The sequence below is a fragment of the Monodelphis domestica genome, chromosome 6, assembly GCF_027887165.1.
Source record: "Monodelphis domestica isolate mMonDom1 chromosome 6, mMonDom1.pri, whole genome shotgun sequence".
NCBI classification, from domain to species: domain Eukaryota; kingdom Metazoa; phylum Chordata; class Mammalia; order Didelphimorphia; family Didelphidae; genus Monodelphis; species Monodelphis domestica.
The window spans coordinates 228,791,951-228,813,504 of record NC_077232.1 but is presented as its reverse complement, the minus strand read 5'-3'; the positions used below and the strand labels follow the sequence as shown (position 1 = coordinate 228,813,504).

At 35.7% G+C, this 21,554-nt stretch overlaps 1 protein-coding gene across 1 annotated transcript in view; it reads right to left on the bottom strand.

Moving 5' to 3' along the window:
- The window catches only part of TENM3 (teneurin transmembrane protein 3), a 3,501,974-nt gene that overhangs the window by 1,308,509 nt on the left and 2,171,911 nt on the right, over positions 1-21,554 (bottom strand). Inside the window, exon 8 of the mRNA XM_056802938.1 lies at positions 21,294-21,456. The gene's annotated coding sequence lies outside the window, so the exon portion shown is untranslated. The remainder of the gene's footprint in view (positions 1-21,293; positions 21,457-21,554) is intronic.

Genomic DNA, 21,554 nt, shown 5'->3' with positions numbered 1-21,554 from the left:
TAGGAATGTTAGGGCCAGCTTTACAGCTGACATGGGTGGATTGGTTGGGTCGCAATTATGAATGCTTGACAGATGAGCAATATATCCAAGTAGGTTTTAAGTTAAAACATTCATCAGTGTATGGACAAACTCTTAATAGGTTCTTCCTATGTTCAATACATTCAACAAGGAAGTAAGAAGTATTAAAAATGAAGAACTGTGTTCAAATTCTAGCTCAAGTTATTAACTCACTTTTAGTCAAGTTACATTCCCTTTGTGAGACTCAATAGTTTAAATGAAGACACTGGAAAAATTGATCCCTAAGATTTCTTTCAGCTCTAAATACCATAATTAATATTTAAACTGATCTTGAAAATCTGCATGAGTAGACAAGATATATAAATACAAGGTAATATATATATATAATATATATAAAAATATATATATATAATATAGATATATAATAGATATATAAATACAAGGCAAGAAATACTTATTAAGTGTTTAGTAAGTGTCAGCTGCTGGATTAGGCACTATACACAAATAAATGCAGAAACAAGTAAAAAAGAAAGGCAGCTTCTAGTGTCAAGAAGCATACATTCCAAAATGGGAAGACATATCGGAGCTGAAAACTGAGAAGATAGGGTTGGAAGGTATTTTTATGGGGTGAATTGTGTTGGAGTACAAAGAATGAAAAGCTGAAAGGGGAATAAAGGATGAGGACATCTTCCCAAAATAGAGGCCAATGAGGAAATAAAACTATCATTTTCTATAGGTGATATCATGGAATACTAAGAAAATACTGAATCAATTAAGAAAGTAGTTTAAACAATCAATAACTTCAACAAAGTTGTAGGATATAAGATGAACCAATGAAAGTCATCTGCATTTGTATAAATTAATAACAAAACCCAGCAGCACAAGACAGAAGGATAAATTCCATTTAAAATATCTATAGACAAATAAAATACTTGGAAGTCAATTGCCGAGACAAATTCAAGCATTAATTATTGTTGCTGTTGTTTGGTTTGTGTCTAATTCTACATGATCTCGTTTAGAGTTTTCTTGGTAAAGACACTGGAGTGGTTTGCCCTTTCCTTCTACAGATAATTTTATTGATGAGGAAACTGAGGCCAACAGAGTTAAATGATTGGCCCAGGGTCACAGGGCTAGTAAGTATCTGAGGCCATATTTGAATTTAGGTCTATCTGACTCCAAGTCTGGTGCTCTCTATATCTTTTGCACTAACTACAACTTATTTGAACACAATTATAAAACATTTTTCATACAGATGAAGAAAGATTTAAATCGTTGGAAAAATTATAATTAATCACTAGTAGGTAAAGATAATACAACAAAAATTACAATTCTAGCTAAATTGTTTTACTTATTCAATGCCATTGCAATGAAACTACCAAGAAATTATTTTAAATAGTGGGAAAAATAATGAGAAATTCATCTAGAAGAACAAAAGATCAAGAATATTGAGGAACTGGTGGGGGGAGAGGGGGAAGGAAGGCAGCATAGCATTCCTGGATTTCAAATTACATTACAAATTCTAAATCATCAAAACAATCTAGTACTGAGTAAGACGCAGATTGGTAGATCAGTGGAATAGATTAGATACGCAATATGCAGCAGTAAATGACTATGATAATTTAGTTTTTGATAAGTGCAAAGACCAAGATTTTGGAGGAAGAGATCAACATTTGACAAAAATGACTAGGAAAACTGGAAAGCAGTTTGGAAGAAACTGGCATAGGCCAACTTTTTTTTTTTAATTTTATAGTATTTTATTTGATCATTTCCATGCATTGTTCATTAAAGACAAAGATCATTTTCTTTTCCTCCCTCCCACCCCCTGTAGCCGACATGTGATTCCACTGGATATCACATGTGTTCTTGATTCGGACCCATTGCCATGTTGTTAATATTTGCAGTAGAGTGTTCGTTTAGAGTCTCTCCTCCGTCATGTCCCCTCAGCAACTGTAGTCAGGCAGTTGCTTTTCCTCGGTGTTTCTACTGCCTCAGTTTGTCCTCTGCTTATGGATAGTGTTTTTTTCTCCTAGATCCCTGCAGATTGTTCAGGGAGATTACACTGCCACTAATGGAGAAGTCCATTACATTCGATTATACCACAGTGTGTTTGTCTCTGTGTACATGGTTCTCCTGGTTCTGCTCCTCTCGCTCTGCATCACTTCCTGGAGGTCGTTCCAGTCTCCATGGAACTCCTCCACTTTATTATTCCTTTTAGCACAATAGTATTCCATCACCAACATATACCACAATTTGCTCAGCCATTCCCCAATTGATGGGCATCCCCTCGTTTTCCAATTTTTGGCCACCACAAAGAGCGCAGCTATGAATATTTTTGTACAAGTCTTTTTGTCCATTATCTCTTTGGGGTACAGACCCAGCAGTGCTATGGCTGGATCAAAGGGTAGACATTCTTTTATCGCCCTTTGTGCATAGTTCCAAATTGCCCTCCAGATCCATCCAGATCCATCCAGAATGGCTGGATCAGTTCACAACTCCACCAGCAATGAATTAATGTCCCTATTTTGCCACATCCCCTCCAGCATTCATTACTTTCCATAACTGTCATGTTAGCCAATCTGCTAGGTGTGAGGTGATACCTCAGAGTTGTTTTGATTTGCATCTCTCTGATTATAAGAGATTTAGAACACTTCTTCATGTGCTTATTAATAGTTTTGATTTCTTTATCTGAAAACTGCCTATCCATGTCCCTTTCCCATTTATCAATTGGAGAATGGCTTGATTTTTTGTACAATTGATTTAGCTCTTTATAAATTTGAGTAATTAAACCTCTGTCAGAGGTTTTTATGAAGATTTTCCCCCAATTTGTTGTTTTCCTTCTGATTTTAGTTACATTGGTTTTGTTTGTACAAAAGCCTTTTAATTTGATGTAGTCGAAATTATTTATTTTACATTTTGTGATTCTTTCTATGTCTTGCTTGGTTTTAAAGTCTTTCCCCTCCCAAAGGTCTGACATGTATACTATTCTGTGTTTACCCAATTTACTTATGGTTTCCTTCTTTAGGTTTAATTCACTCACCCATTTTGAATTTATCTTGGTGTAGGGTGTGAGGTGTTGATCAATTCCTAATCTCTCCCACACTGTCTTCCAATTTTCCCAGCAGTTTTTATCGAATAGTGGATTTTTGTCCGAAAAGCTGGGATCTTTGGCTTTATCGTATACTGTCTTGCTGAGGTTGCTTGCCCCCAGTCTATTCCACTGATCCTCCTTTCTGTCTCTTAGCCAGTACCAAATTGTTTTGATGACTGCTGCTTTGTAATATAGTTTGAGGTCTGGGACTGCAAGGCCCCCCTCATTTGTGTTTTTTTTTTCATTATTTCCCTGGATATCCTTGATCTTTTGTTATTCCAAATGAACTTTGTTATGGTTTTTTCCAAATCAGTAAAGACATTTTTTGGGAGTTCCATGGGTATGGCACTAAATAGATAAATATGTTTGGGTAGGATGGTCATTTTTATTATATTGGCTCGTCCTACCCATGAGCAATTAATGTTTTTCCAATTGCTCAAGTCTAGTTTTAGTTGTGTGGCAAGTGTTTTGTAGTTATGTTCATATAGTTCCTGTGTTTGTCTCGGGAGGTAGATTCCTAGGTATTTTATTTTGTCTAAGGTGATTTTGAATGGGATTTCTCTTTCTAGTTCTTGCTGCTGAGCTGTGTTGGAATTATATAGAAAAGCTGATGACTTATGTGGGTTTATTTTGTATCCTGCAACTTTGCTAAAGTTGTTGATTATTTCAATTAGCTTTTTGGTTGAATCTCTAGGATTCTTTAAATAGACCATCATGTTATCTGCAAAGAGTGATAGCTTGGTCTCCTCCTTGCCTATTTTGATGCCTTCAATTTCTTTTCCTTCTCTAATTGCTACTGCTAGTGTTTCTAGTACAATGTCAAATAATAGAGGTGATAATGGGCATCCTTGTTTCACTCCTGATCTTATTGGGAATGCATCTAGTTTATCCCCATTGCAAATGATATTAGCTGATGGTTTTAGATATATACTGTTTATTATTTTTAGGAATGACCCTTCTATTCCTATGCTTTCTAGTGTTTTTAATAGGAATGGGTGTTGTATTTTATCAAAGGCTTTTTCTGTGTCTATTGAGATAATCATGCGATTCTTGTTGGTTTGCTTATTGATGTGGTCAATTATGTGGATGGTTTTACTAATATTGAACCAGCCCTGCATCCCTGGTATAAATCCTACTTGATCATGGTAGATGACCCTTCTGATCACTTGCTGGAGTCTTTTTGCTAGTATCCTATTTAAGATTTTTGCATCTATATTCATTAGGGAGATTGGTCTATAGTTTTCTTTCTCTGTTTTTGACCTGCCTGGTTTTGGAATCAGTACCATGTTTGTGTCATAAAAGGAGTTTGGTAGAACTCCCTCTTTGCTTATTATGTCAAATAGTTTGTATAGTATTGGGATTAACTGTTCTCTGAATGTTTGATAGAATTCACTGGTGAATCCATCAGGCCCTGGGGATTTTTTCTTAGGAAGTTCTTTGATGGCCTGTTGGATTTCAGTTTCTGATATGGGATTATTTAAGAATTCTATTTCCTCTTCTGTTAGTCTAGGCAGTTTGTATTTTTGTATGTATTCATCCATATCACTTAAATTGGTATATTTATTGCCATATAATTGGGCAAAGTAATTTTTGATGATTGCCTTAATTTCCTCTTCATCAGAGGTGATGTCCCTCTTTTCATCTTTGATGCTGTTAATTTGCTTTTCTTCCTTCCTTTTTTTAATTAGATTGACCAGTACTTTGTCTATTTTGTTTGTTTTTTCAAAGTACCAGCTTCTTGTCTTATTTATTACTAAATCAATAGTTCTATCACTTTCGATTTTGTTAATTTCTCCCTTAATTTTTAGGATTTCTTGTTTGGTTTTCTGCTGGGGGTTTTTAATTTGGTCACTTTCGAGTTTTTTTATTTGCATTTCCAATTGATTGCTCTCTGCTCTCCCTAGTTTGTTAATATATGCACTCAGGGATATGAATTTACCTCTGATTACCACTTTGGCTGGATCCCATAAGGTTTGAAAGGATGTCTCGCCATTGTCATTTTCCTCGATGAAATTATTAATTGTTTCTATGATTTCTTCTCTAACTAAACGATTTTGGAGTATTATATTGTTTAGTTTCCAATTAGTTTTTGATTTGGTTTTCCATGTACCATTACTGATCATTATTTTTATTGTCTTGTGGTCTGAAAAGGCTGCATTTATTATTTCTGCTTTTCTGCATTTGTGTGCCATGTTTCTGTGACCTAATGTATGGTCAATCTTTGTGAATGTGCCATGTGGTGCTGAGAAGAAGGTGTATTCCTTTTTATCCCTAATTATTTTTCTCCATATGTCTATTAATTCTAATTTTTCTAAGATTTCATTCACTTCTTTTACCTCTTTCTTATTTATTTTTTGATTTGATTTATCTAAATTTGATAATGGTTGGTTCAAGTCTCCCACTAATATGGTTTTATTGTCTATTTCTTCCTTCAATTCTCCTAGTTTCTCCATTAGAAATTTGGGTGCTATATTATTTGGTGCATACATGTTGATTAGTGATATTTCCTCATTATCTAAAGTCCCTTTTAACAAAATATAATTACCTTCCTATCCCTTTTGATCAGGTCTATTTTTGCTTTGGCTTTATCAGATATCATGATTGCCACTCCTGCCTTCTTTCTGTCAGTTGAGGCCCAGAAGGTCTTACTCCATCCTTTAATTCTGACCTTGTGGGTGTCTACCCGCCTCATGTGTGTTTCTTGGAGACAACATATGGTAGGGTTTTGGATTCTAATCCATTCTTCTATTCATCTACGTTTTATGGGTGAGTTCATCCCATTCATGTTCAATGTTATGACTGTCACTTGTGGACTCCCTGGCATTTTGATATCCTTCCCTAATTCTAACCTTTCTTCTTCAGCTCTACCTTTTAGTCCATTGATTTACTTTAAATCAGTCCCCCTTGTATTTCCCTTTCTACCCCCCTCCCTTCTTATTCCCTCCCTTATTTTCCCCTGTAGTCTTTTTAAAAAATTTCCATCCCACCCTCTCTCTCCCTTGTACTGCTTCCCTCCCCACCAGTCTGTTTTTTACCCTTCTACTCTCCTATAGGGCACAAATCTATTCTCTTCCCCAATGGATTGGATTGTTCTTCCCTCTTTGGGTCAGTTTCAAAGTATGTAAGAGTTGAGTATTTCCTATCTCCAACCTCTTTACCCTTCCAGTGTATCGATGTTCTCCCCCCTCCCGCCATGAGCTTCTTTGTGACATATAAATTTACCCCCATTTGTTTCTTTTCCCATTTCTTTTAGTCATAACCTCTTTTCTTTTTTAGCTTTAGTCATGTATATATATATATACATACACATGTATATGTATTTATGCATGCATATATCTATATACATATTTATGTCTTGTCCTTTCATCCTATACAGTTTGTCACTGTTCCCTCTGAGTGTAGTTCTTCTAGTTGCTTAGGTGATAGCAACAGTTTTTAAGAGTTGCCAATGACCTCTTTTCTTATAGGGATACATATCATTTTAACTTATTGAGTCTCTTAAAAAAATCTTTTTTGTTGTTGTTGTTGTTTTTCCCCTCTTTTTTAATTATCTTTTGATGATTCTCTTGAGTTCTGTGGTTGGACTTCAAATTTTCTGTTCAGGTCTGGTCTTTTATTTATGAATGCTTGGAACTCTTCTGTTGTGTTAAATGACCATACTTTCCCCTGTAAGAATATAGTCAGTTTTGATGGGTATTTTATTCTTGGCTGTAGGCCTAGTTCCCTTGCTTTCCGGAATATCATATTCCATGCCTTTCGGTCCTTCAGTGTGGATGCAGACAGATCCTGTGTTATCCTCACCATGTTTCCATGGTATCTGAATGGTTTCTTCTTGGCAGCTTGTAATACCTGTTCTTTCATCTGATTGTTTTTTAATTTGGCTATAACATTTCTTGGTGTTGTCAGTTGGGGATTAAATACAGGGGATGATCTGTAGATTCTTTCAATCTCCACTTTCCCCTCTTGTTCTAGGATTTCGGGACAGTTTTCCTGGATAATTTTCTCTAGTATTATGTCCAGGCTTTTTCTTTTGTCGTGGTCTTCTGGTAGTCCAATTATTCTTAAATTGTCTCTTCTTGAACGATTTTCTAAATCTTCTGTTTTGTGAATGAGATGCTTCACATTTTCTTCAATTTTTTCATTCTTTTTGTTTTGTTTTATAATGTCTTGCTGCCTTGTGAGGTCACTTGATTCTAGTTGTTTTACTCTGGTTCTTAAAGATTGGATTTCATCTTTGGCTTTTTGGTCGTCTTTTTCCTTCTGGTCTGAGTTTCTTTGAAGATCTTCTTTCATACTCTTTATCTCGTCTTTCATCTCTTTTGCCTCATCTTTCATCTCCTTTGCCTCATTTTCCAGCTGGATGATTTTGGCTTTCAGGACACTATTTTCTTGTTTTAGTTCAAGTGCCTCTGTTTCCAGATGACTTATCTTAATTTTTAAGTTCTTTTCCCAATTGTCTTCAGCCTCTCTTAGTTGTGTTTTGAGTTCTTCCACAGCCTGTATCCAATTCGCTGGGATTTCTGGTTTATCGTTTGCTGATCTCTCCCCCTCTGTTCCATTTGGTGAGTAGTAGCTGTCTATTGTAGTTTCTTTCTTCTGTTTCTGTTGTTTGTTCAAATTCACCCCTTCTTTCCTCCCCGTATTTGTCTGTGCTCTTGTTCCTCTCTTTTTTTGTTGTTTAGGGACTTCTATCAGTCTCCCCTCTTGGAGCTTTAACAGAGGATCTCTTGGTGTAATCTCTGAGGGAGGGTTGTTGGGGGTTTGAGCTTTCCTGTCCTCTGGAGGTTTTTGATTGGCTTAAAGTCCAGCAGTCAATGAGGATGGATGGGGAGCCTGGGCTTCCCTGTGTTCTGGAGACTTTTGATGGGATTGAGTTCAGCTTAGTTGGGCTGGGTTTACTCTGAGTTTTAAACTTCCTGGATGGCTGGAGCAGATACGGAGGATCTCTAAAGCTTTGGCCAGGCTGCCAGGTCTATGCTCCTTCTAGGCTGCCATCTTGACTTCGCCTCTAGGTTTCTGTTTTTTCAGAAGACCCAGATCTCTAAGGGGGGAGGGGTTGTGGCTTGCCTGGACTCTGAGGGATCCTGATGGGATTAGGTTCAGGTGGTGTGGGCTGAATGATCCTGGAGCCATAAAAAGGAAGAAAAAATAAAGCAGCAACCTCCTCTTCCACAGTCTGTGTTGAGTGCCCAGAAACTGGCCCGGGGTTACTTTCAAGGTAAGCTCTTCGGAGCAACCCCTTTGCCAGTCCTGAGTTTTCTGTCCTTTCAGTAGCTCTGAGGGCTCCTGATGGGATTGGGTTCAGCTGGTGCCCTAAAGCTGGGACCTCCCTTGAGACTCAGATGGAAGGACCCAGCCAGGGGGCTACAGGTTTCCCCCTTCTCTCTATGTTTCCCTGTCATCTATGTTGGGGGCCCAGAGACTGGCTCAGGTTGCTTTCAAGGTGAGTCCTCAGAGCCCTGAGGTTCCCGCTGCTGCCGTGGGCTCAGCACTCTGGGTTGGGGGGGGATGGGTCCTGGGACCTTTTTTCTGTCTACCCCTTAGATCCGAGTGATCTAGGGTTCTGGCTTTTGGAGTGTGGTACCTTTTGATCCAGGTCCAGGAGGAGGTTTCCCCAGGTCTATCCTGTTGTTCAGCTTGAATTTTGGTGGCCTAGGAGCACTCTGTTTGCGATCGGTAAGGAAGGGTTTCTGAGGTCTGAACTTTCGCTGCTTCTACACCGCCATCTTGACTGGAAGTCGATAGGCCAACATTTTATACCATATACAAAGAAAATGTCAAAATGGATAAAAGATTTCAACATAAGTATGATGTTATAAATAAAGGGAGCATGGAAAAATGTTCTTGCTCCAGATGAAAAATCTGTTTTATGGGAAGAGTGGGAAATCAGATTAGAATCATCTCATTCAGTTCCTTGAATGCCAGACTGATAATGTTTGTGAAGCTTATTCTATAGGCAATGAAAAATCTTTTAGCAAGTGATTGAGGTGATACAAGATTAATTTGGCCTGAGACCACAGGATAAATATGACATTGAAGAGACTGGAAACAAGGAGAATAGTTCTAAAAATATGTATCTAATATGATGTTGTTTAGTTATTTTTCAGTTATGTCTGATTGTGAAATCATTTGGAGTTTTCTTAGCAAAGATACTGGAGTGGTGTGCCATTTCTCTCTCCAGCTAAGTTTTACAGATGAGGAAACCAAGGCAAGCAGGATTAAGTGATTTATCCAAGTTCATATGCCAGCAAGTGTCTGAGATCAGAGTTGAACTCATGAAGATGAGTCTTTCTGACTCCTGGCTGGGTACTCTCTCCACTCTGCCACATCATTGCCTATGGATTTAAACTAATCATGAGATAATAAGAAGTTAGACAAAGGAGGTGGTGACAGACTGCAAAAAGGAACATTCAGATTTGATAAAGAACTAAGCAAAAAGTGAAATGTGCAGGCTAATGAAGTATGTTCTTCTTCACTTGAGATCTTCAACCCAAGGCTGGCTCACCCCTTGTCAGGCAAGGTGTAGAGAAAACATTTGTTTAGATATGGAAGCATAATAGATAAAGCAGTATCCATTATTCAGTCAGGAAGAACTGAATTCAATGTTCAGATTCAAACATTTATTAGCCTGCGATCCTAGGCAAATTGCTTAATCTCTGTTTGCCTCAGTTTCTTTAGCTGTAAAATGGAAATCATAATAGCATCTCTCTTGCAGGGCTGTTGTGAGGATCAAATGAGATAATCATTGTAAACCACTTAGCATAGAGCCTGGCACAAAATAAGCACTATATAAATCTTTGGTATTAATTATTAAGTATTGGATATGCATTTAACTAGATAGCCTTTGAGTTTTTTCCACCATTTAAATTCTGTGACTCTGTAGATTTATCACTCAAAAGAAAGGGATTATAGGAGAGCCAATACAAAGGAAGAATACACAGAACAGTGTGTTTTTTTGATGCCCTGGAGCTCATGAGTTGGATTAAAAGACACTCAATTTTAGATAGAGACAACTGCCTTAGTGGTAATATATTTGAAAAGTGAGGTTCGTTTCAAAGATATGATTTCACCCTGTTTTGCAACTCGAAGATCTAGCATAGTATCATTATATTGGCACCATAAATGTGTTTTGATTGATTCACTGAATCCACATGTTTTAGTTCACCTAAGATACTTGCATCTACAATTGAAGAAAAGAATAGCTCAAATCCTGGGAAAAGACAGTGTTCTCAAGAATCATGTACCAAAGAAATGGAAGCATCCTATTGATTTTATTTTATAGGGGACCACAACAAAGCATAAGAGCATAAAAGAGATCTTTAAAAATAAACAAAGCAATATCTCTGAAGAAGTGACAAATTCACACAAATAATAGTTCTTCTCTACAGAAATGAATAGTGAGGTACATAATTATTTTACAGGAATCAGAATATCCTTTCTGCTAGAATTCAGCTCAACAGAAACTAAGTTGAAGACAGACACTACCATAATATTCAAGAAGCAGGTACCATTCTAGGCAAAGGAAACTAAATGAAGACAAAGAATATCCTATTGTATGTATATATAGATATATATATTTAAAATCTATTAAATCTATTAAACAAAATTCTCTCTGACACATATGCCTTCATAGTGTTAGTAACATGTGAAAAATAAATAAAGTAATGTTTTGGTTAACTAGCACCTGGGAAATGTCATCTCCCCAAGCATCTGGCACTGTGATTAACCAGGAAGTTGTAAACAGATGATTCATATCATCTTAGAATGTTGAAGTTGGAAGGAGACTTGGAGATTCTCTTTTCCAAATTCCTACTTTTGACTGAAGAGTAGGCTGGAAAGAATTTAGGTGGTTCTGAAGCCTTTGGGCTCTGTTTTCCAAACTTAGCTCTATGAAACTTTCAGTAAAGGATTAAAAAAAATACATCTTTCAGCAGTCATTAAAAAAAACACAAAACTTCACATATTGTAATTATAACCATTAAAGATCATAAACTTCAGGGATGGAACTGTTCCTAGACAGTATAGCCTAAGAGATCCACAAAAATATCTTTATCTGAGAGTTATAGATTGAATAAAATAAGTTACATTCATAAATACTATGCATTCATAATGGTGTGACATTTGCAAAGTATTCCTTTGAATCCACAGATATTGTTAGACACCTTTGAATTTATTCCTCAGTTCCTTGGCTAGGGGTGACAAGAAATGAACCCAGCTTGCAAGAGTAACATTGGATGTAGGAGTCAAGACAAGACACTGAGTTGGCAAATGCTAACAGTTTTAGCTTAATTACCTGTTATTTTCATCAAAGAACCTTTGAAGCTGTTTGACTCTTTCAACCACTAGAAATTGTAGTTTTGATCTGAGGGAAGAGAATTGATTTTGCCTCCAGTCTAGGTTTATTTGGTTAGTTAAGAGTCTCATGGCCAACCTCCCATTTTTATTTTTTTATCACAACCTCTCTAATCAAATGGTTTCAACAACTCCCCTAATTTATGGTATCCTCCATTGTTTTTCTCGAGCCATCTCCAACTTCTTAAGTCTCAAAACAAACTTAATTTGAAGAGACTCATCTTTTCTTATGGTTTCCTGAATGATAACTTTATGTTTTGTTATTTCCTTACCTAGGTAAATCTGTGAGGAAAGAGTTCATTTTCCCACCTGTGTTTATTCTGCTTTGCTAATACCACTAGAGACAACTTCAACTTTGTATTTTATGAGTCTTCTTTCTAAGTGTGTTGACACTGCGGGTTGTTGTCTGCTTGCTAGACTGCAGATTTATGGCTAGCAAAGAAAATGCATTTCTAAAACTTGACATGCCAACTAGTAGCATTGTATGAGTTGGGGAAAGAGTTCCTGAAGAAGCAAGTTCTTTCATTTTACTAGAATGTGTCTTTGACCATCGTTGTTTTATTCCATTAATAGGTTAAACCTCGGAGAAAAGACTGCTGGGTATCCCTTGGACAGCAAGGAAATCAAATCAGTCAATACTTAAAGAAATCAATTCAGACTCGTCACTGGAAAGTCAAATACTGAAGCTGAAGTTTAAATACTTTGGACACATAATGAGAAGACAGAACTCATTGGAAAAGACCTCAATCTTGGGAAAGATTAAAGTAAAAAAGGAAAACAAGGCAACAGAGGGTGAGATAGATTATATCTATCCATCCATGAAAAAATAAACATGAACTTGAAAGACTTTGATAGCTAGTGGAGGATAGAAGGGCCTGGAATACCACAGTTCATGGGGTCACAAAGAATCAGACATGACTGAATGACTGCACAACAAACACCTCAGTAAAACCAGAAACCCTGGCAACTCAAATTATATTTTTTCTAGGTTTGCCAATTGATGGAGGGATTGTGGCATATCTTTGATCAATCCTTTCACAAGAATCAACTATGTATCTATCACTGTGTGCAGGTATGAGACTACAGAAAACCTTCAATCATCTTCTATTACCATATATTTCTTAAAATAAATAATCAGAGTCTAAATTTATTAAGTGACAAAGATGTATAGAAACTACAATTTGGTAGTGTCTTGTGAACAGAAGGAATATAACTTCTTTAGAGTTACTCAGATATAGTAGGATTTTAAGCAGAAGGAAACTTTTGAGATCATCCAATACAATCCATCATTTTTTACAGATGAGAAAACTAAGACCAAGAAAGACAAAATAATTTGCCCAGGGTCATACAGATAGTAAGTGGCAGAGCCAAAATTTGGATCCAATCTTTGACATCATATTCCCTTTCCATTATGCCATGAGCTCTGAAATAAACAATGAATTAATAGCACTATTTAAACATATGTTTTTTAAAAAGATCAGGCTGAAGTCCTAAGCTAATGTTATTTTTCCTAAATACTTGTAAAATTTTTGATTCCCCAAGACAACTCAGATTTTGTAAAACAAATGTATGATCCAAAAATACCTGGCCACTAACTAGACAAATGGCCAAGATGATAATGAGACATGTGGGCTGCTGCTACTGACATTCCATCTGTAGACCATACTGTATGCCAGATCTTGAATGATGGGGAACCAGGAGGGGAATCCAATAGATATGGATTAAACAGCACAGGTTGTCTCTGCTTTCTCTTTTGCTGGAGAGATCATTTTTTCCTCTCTTTTATGCTTTGACAGTAGCTGATGAGATAGGATTCCAACCAACCTCCTCATTTTCAGTGCATTTCTTTGTGTTGAACACACCTGACCTCCTGTTCACTGGATACCAGGTGCAGATCTGATTACCTTCAGGTGTCTCAAAGCTATTGTACACAAGTATTTTAGTTTTTCCTGTCCTTTGTGTCCATTTTTTCACCCTTAAAAACTTGAAAATCCTTATTTTTCTTTAAAAAAAAATACCCAGCATAACACTATTAAGCTAGGAAGCAGCTCTATAGATGAATTATAATAGCATACTTCCACATCAGGTGTTGGGTTTCAATGATAAACTCTAAATCTCTGTGGTATGAATGCAAGTAAGAAAAGGTTTCATACACTTTCTAGCAGATGGAATAAAATCCCTCTAGTTATTAAATTGCCACTGAGCTATTTTGAGTTGCCTTTTCCCCTTGGTCCTCCCCTTTTCCTGGTTACATGATACACCATGATTAATCAGATCTGATTTTTTTTTCTATTTTGGAAACAAAATAGCTGGTACTAGTGATTTATTGACCTTCATTTTTTCATGAGTTAACTTTCTTTCCATCCTTTTTATCTAGCAACAGACCATTATATTTTTCAAAATTAGAGTTTGAAGTATATTAAGATTATTATGTCAAAATGTTGATCTATTTGCTGTTAATTCAAGGTAATATGCATAAATATAGAGTATGAACTAATGTACTGACACATCATAAGGGAACATTTCCACTGATCCTTGTCCTGAGGGGTAGTGGAAGGAACAGTGGAAAGACTGGCACAGTCTATCTATATTTTATGTAGGCTTATGATAAAATATATCAGGTTTTTATTTGAAAGTTGAATTTATAGTACTCAAGCAGTAAAAATCTTAAATCTTATCTTCACAGTACATTTAGTGATAAGAAACTCTAACAAAAGTGATCACAAATGAATAAGATGATCAGACAAAAGGATTTAGTACCTGCCCTATGAATTGCTCAGGTGATTTTTATCAGTGTGGTAAGTACCATAAAGGATCAAGCACTGAATACCAATTAGCAGATAAAGGATTCCATCAAGACTGAATGGTTTCAGTAAGGCAGACAGATTTTGGAAAAAGCAGATGGAGTCCAAGACTTAGTCTTGGTTATGGGAGATAAAAATCTGATAAGACCTGGAGTAGCAGTTCACCAATAAAAGAAGGGTTCTGGAAGATATATCTAATTTTACCCATTATTGCTGCTTCTTTAAATTAATCTTGGCTCACAACAGGGCCACCTTCTAAAAGCCTAACTAATTTACATCCTCATAGGGTCTGATAAAGCCATTAAACCAGATTTTTGACGATAGCTGATATCATTCCTGAAAAATATTGACCAGGTTAAAAAAAAAAACTGACAAGATTTACACACAACAATAGCTTTAATTGAGAAGGTGCCATGATGCTGGAAGTATGACAGAAGAGCTGGGGTTTAGTCTCATAGTCTTATGCCAAACAAGACACATGGCCGCTGACAAGGAAGGAGCCCAGATGCTAGTAAAAGACAGAGATAGTCCCTAAACCATAGCTAATGGGAAGAGAAAAAGAATATGTATGTGTGTGTGTGTATTATCTTGAGTGAATGAATGTAAAGAAGAAATGATACCTGTTAAACATAAATTCCTGTTTAATCAGAATTAAATATTATCTAGGCTTAGCAAGTCTGAAAAATAGCTTGGCTCAAGTATATGCATTTGTTGGAAAATGAGAAACACCTATTGTATTGTATCATTGTAACTGAGGCAGAGGGCTGATTAACTCTGAAAAGAAGATCGCATACGTTTTGATTTGATGGTTAGCCAGAATATAAAAGGACAAATAAGAAAAATGTGGTGTTTTTTCCATTATGAGTGTATAGATCATAAATTAAGATCATCTTAAAAGACAGCTATCTGCGTTAGTTATTATTATAACTCCTACCCAAAATATTTAGTAGAAGACTATTTAAAATGCAGTGATAGTAGAAACCTTTCACATAATTTAAAACAACACATGGTGCTATTTTCTTGGAACGATGGATAAGTACTCTCTTACTGATCAAACTGAGTGTTGGTGACCAAGAACAGAGAGTGCTAGTGGTAGCAGTCAGAAGTCAAGAGACTGCTAGGATTTGTTTATAGTAGAAAGACTGGAAAAGTAGAGAGGGGTTGGGAAAAGAAAGTAGCAGTCCCAGGGAGCGGCAGCTAAAAAATTGATAATTCTTTTCTGAAATGGGAAAAAACTTCTGTTGGTCAGCTCAACTCTTCAGGAAAATCATAAACTTAAAGTTGTATTTCCTGTCCTTCTACTGGAAATAATCAAATGAGAGTGAACAAATTCAATGATAAATTTCTTGGAATGAACCAGAACAGGCAATGTCAAGCAATCTCATTGTGAGACATTTGAACAATGCAAAGACAAAAAATGGTACAACTGCAACTTTTTAGGCAAACGTTGATCAATGAGTAAATCAATAAATATTTATTAAATGACTCCTATCATTGTGTCAGGTAACAAAAATGAGAGAGATGTCAAACTATTATAACAATGAATCAGGGATGATTTGTGTGAATATAATTTAAAATAAAAATGGGTTGGGAAGGATCCTGCTTCTTTCAGCACTCTAACCAAACTTGTGAAAAGTTAATAATATTTTCATGTAGTGCTCTCTATCTTTAATTTCAGCACACATATGCCTTCTAAAACTTGTCAAATATGGAACATCTTCATGTTATCCCTTGACTGTCCCAAGTCACCAAAAGCAGCACCCTAACTAGGTCTGTCTAAAAATAATGCCTCTTCTTCCCTACTGGTTTCTTTGGTTTTCTCTGTTATCAACACTTAACTTTTGGGGGGGTTTCCTCATTTCTTAGGCAGCTGTCACAATGGGAAAGAATAAGAAATTAAACTCTGCTAAAGAAATAGTAAATACCTGATAATTATTTTCTTAGCTTTCAAGGGTCATTTACATTCAATTAATAAGAGATTCTTGATTACATGCGAGGGAGGGTGATGGGGTAAGTGAGAATTTCCAGCATCCCTATACACATTTACACATATAATATAAAGATATATTCTACTTGTGTATATTGAAACATGAATGTATAATACAAATTATATTACTAGTCCCTTAAATTACACAAAATATTACTTTATGATTAAAAGAAACAAGGTCAGTAGCATGGTAAGATAATCTAATTGAAAGGAGAACACGAGAAAAGATGGATTGTTCTAAAGTTAAAACACAAGTTTTATTCTGTGATATTAACAAAAGATCTGAAATTGTTAACCACCTCAGCCATCTAAGAAGTGCACACTTTTGCCAAGAAAAGTACAAGAAAATATAATAAAGCATAAAAAGAAATAGCTATTTGAAATGCTCTTAGTTACTGGCAGATGAAAAGTCATGAGAAACTTTTCCCTCATTGCAGTCTCACATTTGCCCTCAAACACTCCTCCTTCAATGGGCAGAAATGAGTTTTCTTTTTTTAAAAAGCAGCGTTTCAAACAATGTGTTTTCCTGTGATAAGAGATCTGTTTTAATGTCTTTACAAAGAAGGCCTTCAAAATGGCACATTACAGGAGAAAGTGTTAGGATTACAAATCACACAGATTTTAAAAGGACCCAAAATTCTGTCAAGTTCCTCCACCCCTTGCCCAGTTCTTTCAGTTAGGTGCTTTCTCTCTTCAAGAAGATTTATGTGGATGTTATTTGTTAGTACTGCTTTGTGAAAAGAAAAGTCAAAGAAGGACCTTTTTAAATTTTTACAAAATCAGGTCTTGTATGGCAATCCGAGAAGTGTCAAATGAATGGCTCCTATTCCGAGGAATCTTCCTTAAAAGAATGTTACTTAGGAATTTCCCATTTCCATGCAAACTAAGTTATGCTTTCTTGCTATTTTTAAAGATATACTTTGCCGTATACCTCTTGTGCCTGCAACATCTTAGGTTGACAGAGAATTTGTGAAAAGTATTTGCTGTATATTTATTTCTTTTCATCAAAATCTTTGAAAACCCATTTTAGGAGTACACCACAATGGTGTAGAGTTTAAATTACAGCGTGATAATTTATGCATGGTGTATTCAGTGACACCTGGCCTTCGGCCTCTTGTCTAACAATACACTAGACAAGAATTATTATACTATAATTCACACCCTGTCATGTCTTATTGCTTAATTAAAGCACAACCTTCCTCAACATGACAAGCAATTGGACTGTTAACATTATAGATGATTATCCAACCTCACATATTTTATTTTTACAACATTCCCCTTTTATATACACAGGTTGCTTAATGCAGGTAAGCCTATCCTTTAACAAAAAATCTGTGTCTTAGAGTGGCTGTTTTTGTGTGGATTGCTACTAGCAAAAAAAAGGGGGGCTTATTTTTATATCTAATATCAGGTAGACTTCGTTTGCATAATAAGAAACTACTTCAATTGTCTAAAAAAGAAAATTATGTATGTATTTGAAAAGGGGTATTGGAATATTATACCTTTTTACTTTTATTCTTTGTTCCAAGAAAAATCCCTTCTCTGTTCCCTACTCTCTTCTCTCAATTTTTTGTTCTCTCTCCTTCCCCCACATACCTATTTAATCTATATACCTATCAGTTTGTCTGTCTCTATCTACTATCTGTCCATTTAGCTAGCCAGTTACCATACAGGTAGGTAAAAAGAATGGTATTGTAGATAGAAATCTTGGTTTAGAGTTAGCCAGACTGGCTTCAAGTCATGCCTCTGATTCATTCTGTCTCTGTGATCTGAAACAACTCACATAATTTCCCAGTTACCCCCAAGAAACTTTATAGAGATATTAGCATCCTGGATCATTAAAAACCCTAGAAATGATAGGTTGAGATACTTCTCCTCCCCTCCAGAAAAAGGATGGGTAGCATTTTCTGGTTTATGAAATATTTCAAACTCATGATCTCTTCTGAGACTCACAAGAATCCAGCAAGATAGGTGGCTAAAATTCCATTTTAAGAGATCTGAATCTGTGATGTCATTGGCATTATACAATTAAATGTCCAGACCCCTTTTACACATAAGGAAATCAAGACAATAGAGGTTCAGAGAGACTACATGACTTGAACTAAGTCTCAAAGTTAATGAATTGAAGGATAAGGACTAGCATAAAATGAGATGACATTTGTAAAACACTTTGCAAATTTCAAATATCTATATAAGTGCTAGTTATCATTATTAGAATCCTGGATTTATATATCATTTGCTGGAGATGCATATCATGCCAATACTATAGCTGTACATAAGCATGTAATTGTTATTTAAAAGCTGTTACATACAAATTGTGTGCTTCATATGAAAACTTATGGTAATTTTCATTAGCTGATCTTTAATAGATTTCATTTTGTAGGTATATTTTGTTACCTATATATTCTCTCTCCTATTCAATACTGTTCAATACCACATGTTAACACAATGAGAGAAATTTAATAATAGACTGTCCTGGTAACTCAACATCTCAAAATTGTCTGTATTAAGAAGTGACTTCTCAGACCCTTCCAAGCTGGGTGACCCTGGGTAAGTCACTTAACCCCCATTGCCTAGCCCTTACCACTCTTCTGCCTTGGAACCAATACACAGTATTGATTCCAAGACGGAAGGTAAGAGTTTAAAAAAAGAAGTGATTTGAAATAAAGAAAGATTATAAAATGTTGCTAGATATGAAAGTATTAATGAATCCACTCTTGAGAGTAAGCTGGCATAAAGATAAGAGAACAATTTAGTGAGACTCTACTGTTTTTTTGTGGGAATATCTATAATGGAATGTCAATGGCAGGATACAATGGGAAAAACTACAACTTTGGATATGCCAGCTAATGTACAGATGTAGAATTTATCATGGCAGATTTTAAATTAACTGAGTTATATTCTATTCAGTAAATAGATTCCTTCTCAGATGGTTAACCTTTATTATTTGTTGGGCTAACCTTTGTGCACACAGTACATGGTGGGACAGAGATGTAAATTTCTTATGTCAGGTTTAGAAATAAAAGATGAACCTAAATTAAGACACATTTAACCTATATTAATTTTGATGATATTTTCCAAAAAATAATTGTTAAAATATACCTACTAAGCTGTACTCAGAATAGTTGAATTTAAGTAGTATTATCTGCCAATGTTATGAACATATGCTTAATTTTTCTGCTAATAAATATTTCCACAGATATGAGACTAATGAAGCTCATAGTGAGCTATTGCCTTTTCATGATTATAAATACATTAACTCTCAAGAGGGGCAAGTCTGGATTTAGTGCATTTCATGATGGGTCTACATTGTATAGTAATCTCACAGAAACCTACTTAATGTACTCACACATAATTGGAAATAACCAAAATTAACTCTTTGGTCTTTTGAGGTACATATTTTTCGTTCATTATACCTAAAAGATTTTTTCTTTTAAAGGTAAAATTGATGCATTTATTTCCTTTTTATATCCTTCATACATTCTGTTTGAGTACTGCCAACTTCAGTATGCTATAAAGCATATTACATAGTAAAAGAGAATATTTCATTTTATTTCTATTCCAGTTATGGTGATCCAGCCCTGCTTTTAAAAGCATTTTATATTTTTACAAGATTATCAGTTCAGGGTTTTCTGATAGGACTCACAATTTTTCTCCATTTCAGGCTTTCTCACAGGTAATAATAAAGCTGTTTTGACAGAAATATTGCCATCTTAAGAATTCTTTTTCTCCTTCTCTTTCTTTAAATCAGAACTCCATATTTCCCACGGTTTGAGCCATTAGACATGGCAAATATATTATGGCAATGGGATAGAAATGTAGAAGAACTGGAAATAACATACTCTGTTTACTGTAAGGTAGTAAGGAACTAAGTTCCTTACTCCCAGTGTGAGGAACTTAACATCCACTGTAATTATTGTTTTTCATATAGGTTTATATTGTATGTATATATATATATATATATACATAATACATAGAAAATGTTTTTGCCTCCAAACATTTTCTGCATCAAGTCCTCCTCTTGCTCTTGATGGTTTCCAGCACCATCCCCTTTCACTCTGAAGTTTCTCTTCAACACTTAATTGCTTCTTAACCTCTTCCAGTTCTCATTTCAGTCACCATTCACTTCCTCCCTCTCTTTTACATTTTATGTAGGAAAAGCTGATGCTTATTTGTTATTTTTTCCCCTGATGAATGCACAACCTGCTTTGGAAAAAGTGACTCCCCCCCCCCAATAGAAGTGATGAAGGCTTAATAACAAATTCTGTTAGGCTCAGCATCATCCTTAGAAACAATTAAGGAGATGGGTTCTTAAGTGTTATAAAAGATAAGGATCTCATCCCTGAACTAAATGTCTAAGAGGATTTAGAGCCAAAGCATTTAAGGATGTAGTATTCATTTTTACAAATGGTGCCATGGCTGAATTTTGCCATAAAGCCTATCAACAACAACACTTCAGTGAGTGTAAAAAATCTCAATATACAGAAAAATTCCTATTGCATAGCTCATCAGTAAGAAGGCATTTAGATTGTACTCACCAGGGTAAAGTGGGACCTCGGAACATCTTTGAATCTCTTTCAGAGTGACATTAACATGCAGGGCAATATTTCAGGCTGGTCCTTTGCCAAGGCAAGAGAATGGGCGCCCTTATAATTAAGTAAATATCTGAATACTAAATTCAGTGACAAAGATTGGATTTGCTTCCAAACAATCCCTTCATAGTGTGTTTGTGGGTTGCTACGCAACACAAATTAATATCAACAAATGATGCCAAGTGATTTTTGCATGTAGTAATTGACTCACAAGGTTTTGCTGCCTGAAAATTATGAAGAGAGTGTGGTTATTTAAATTTAAATGACTATGTTAAAATGCTAATTTTTATAATTAAAAAACACACACACACAACACAAAACCTACATCTTAAAACTGAAGAAAAGAACAGCCTTCTCTAATAATAAATGTTCAACAGTCTGGAAAGTTTCTTCTCCACCCTTTGGGAGAGCAGAGAGCATATTGAAATAACTTTTTATGCTGGTCTACTCACCTAGCTTCTCTGATGAGTTGGCTGTGCAAAGACTATATGGATGCAAAGCTCAATTAGTGTAATTTATGTATCCTTGGACGTCAATCATTCCTGTTGAGAGGTGGGACTCGCAGGCTCTCAGTGCATTAATTAAGAACTCATCTCTGCAGAGCTATCTTTCCACCTAAGGACCAAAAAGAAAGTTTTAATTAGATTTTAAAAGCGAATATGTCATATACGAAAGTAAGTGTAGTTCTTCGGCTGGTCTGTGAGCAACAACTG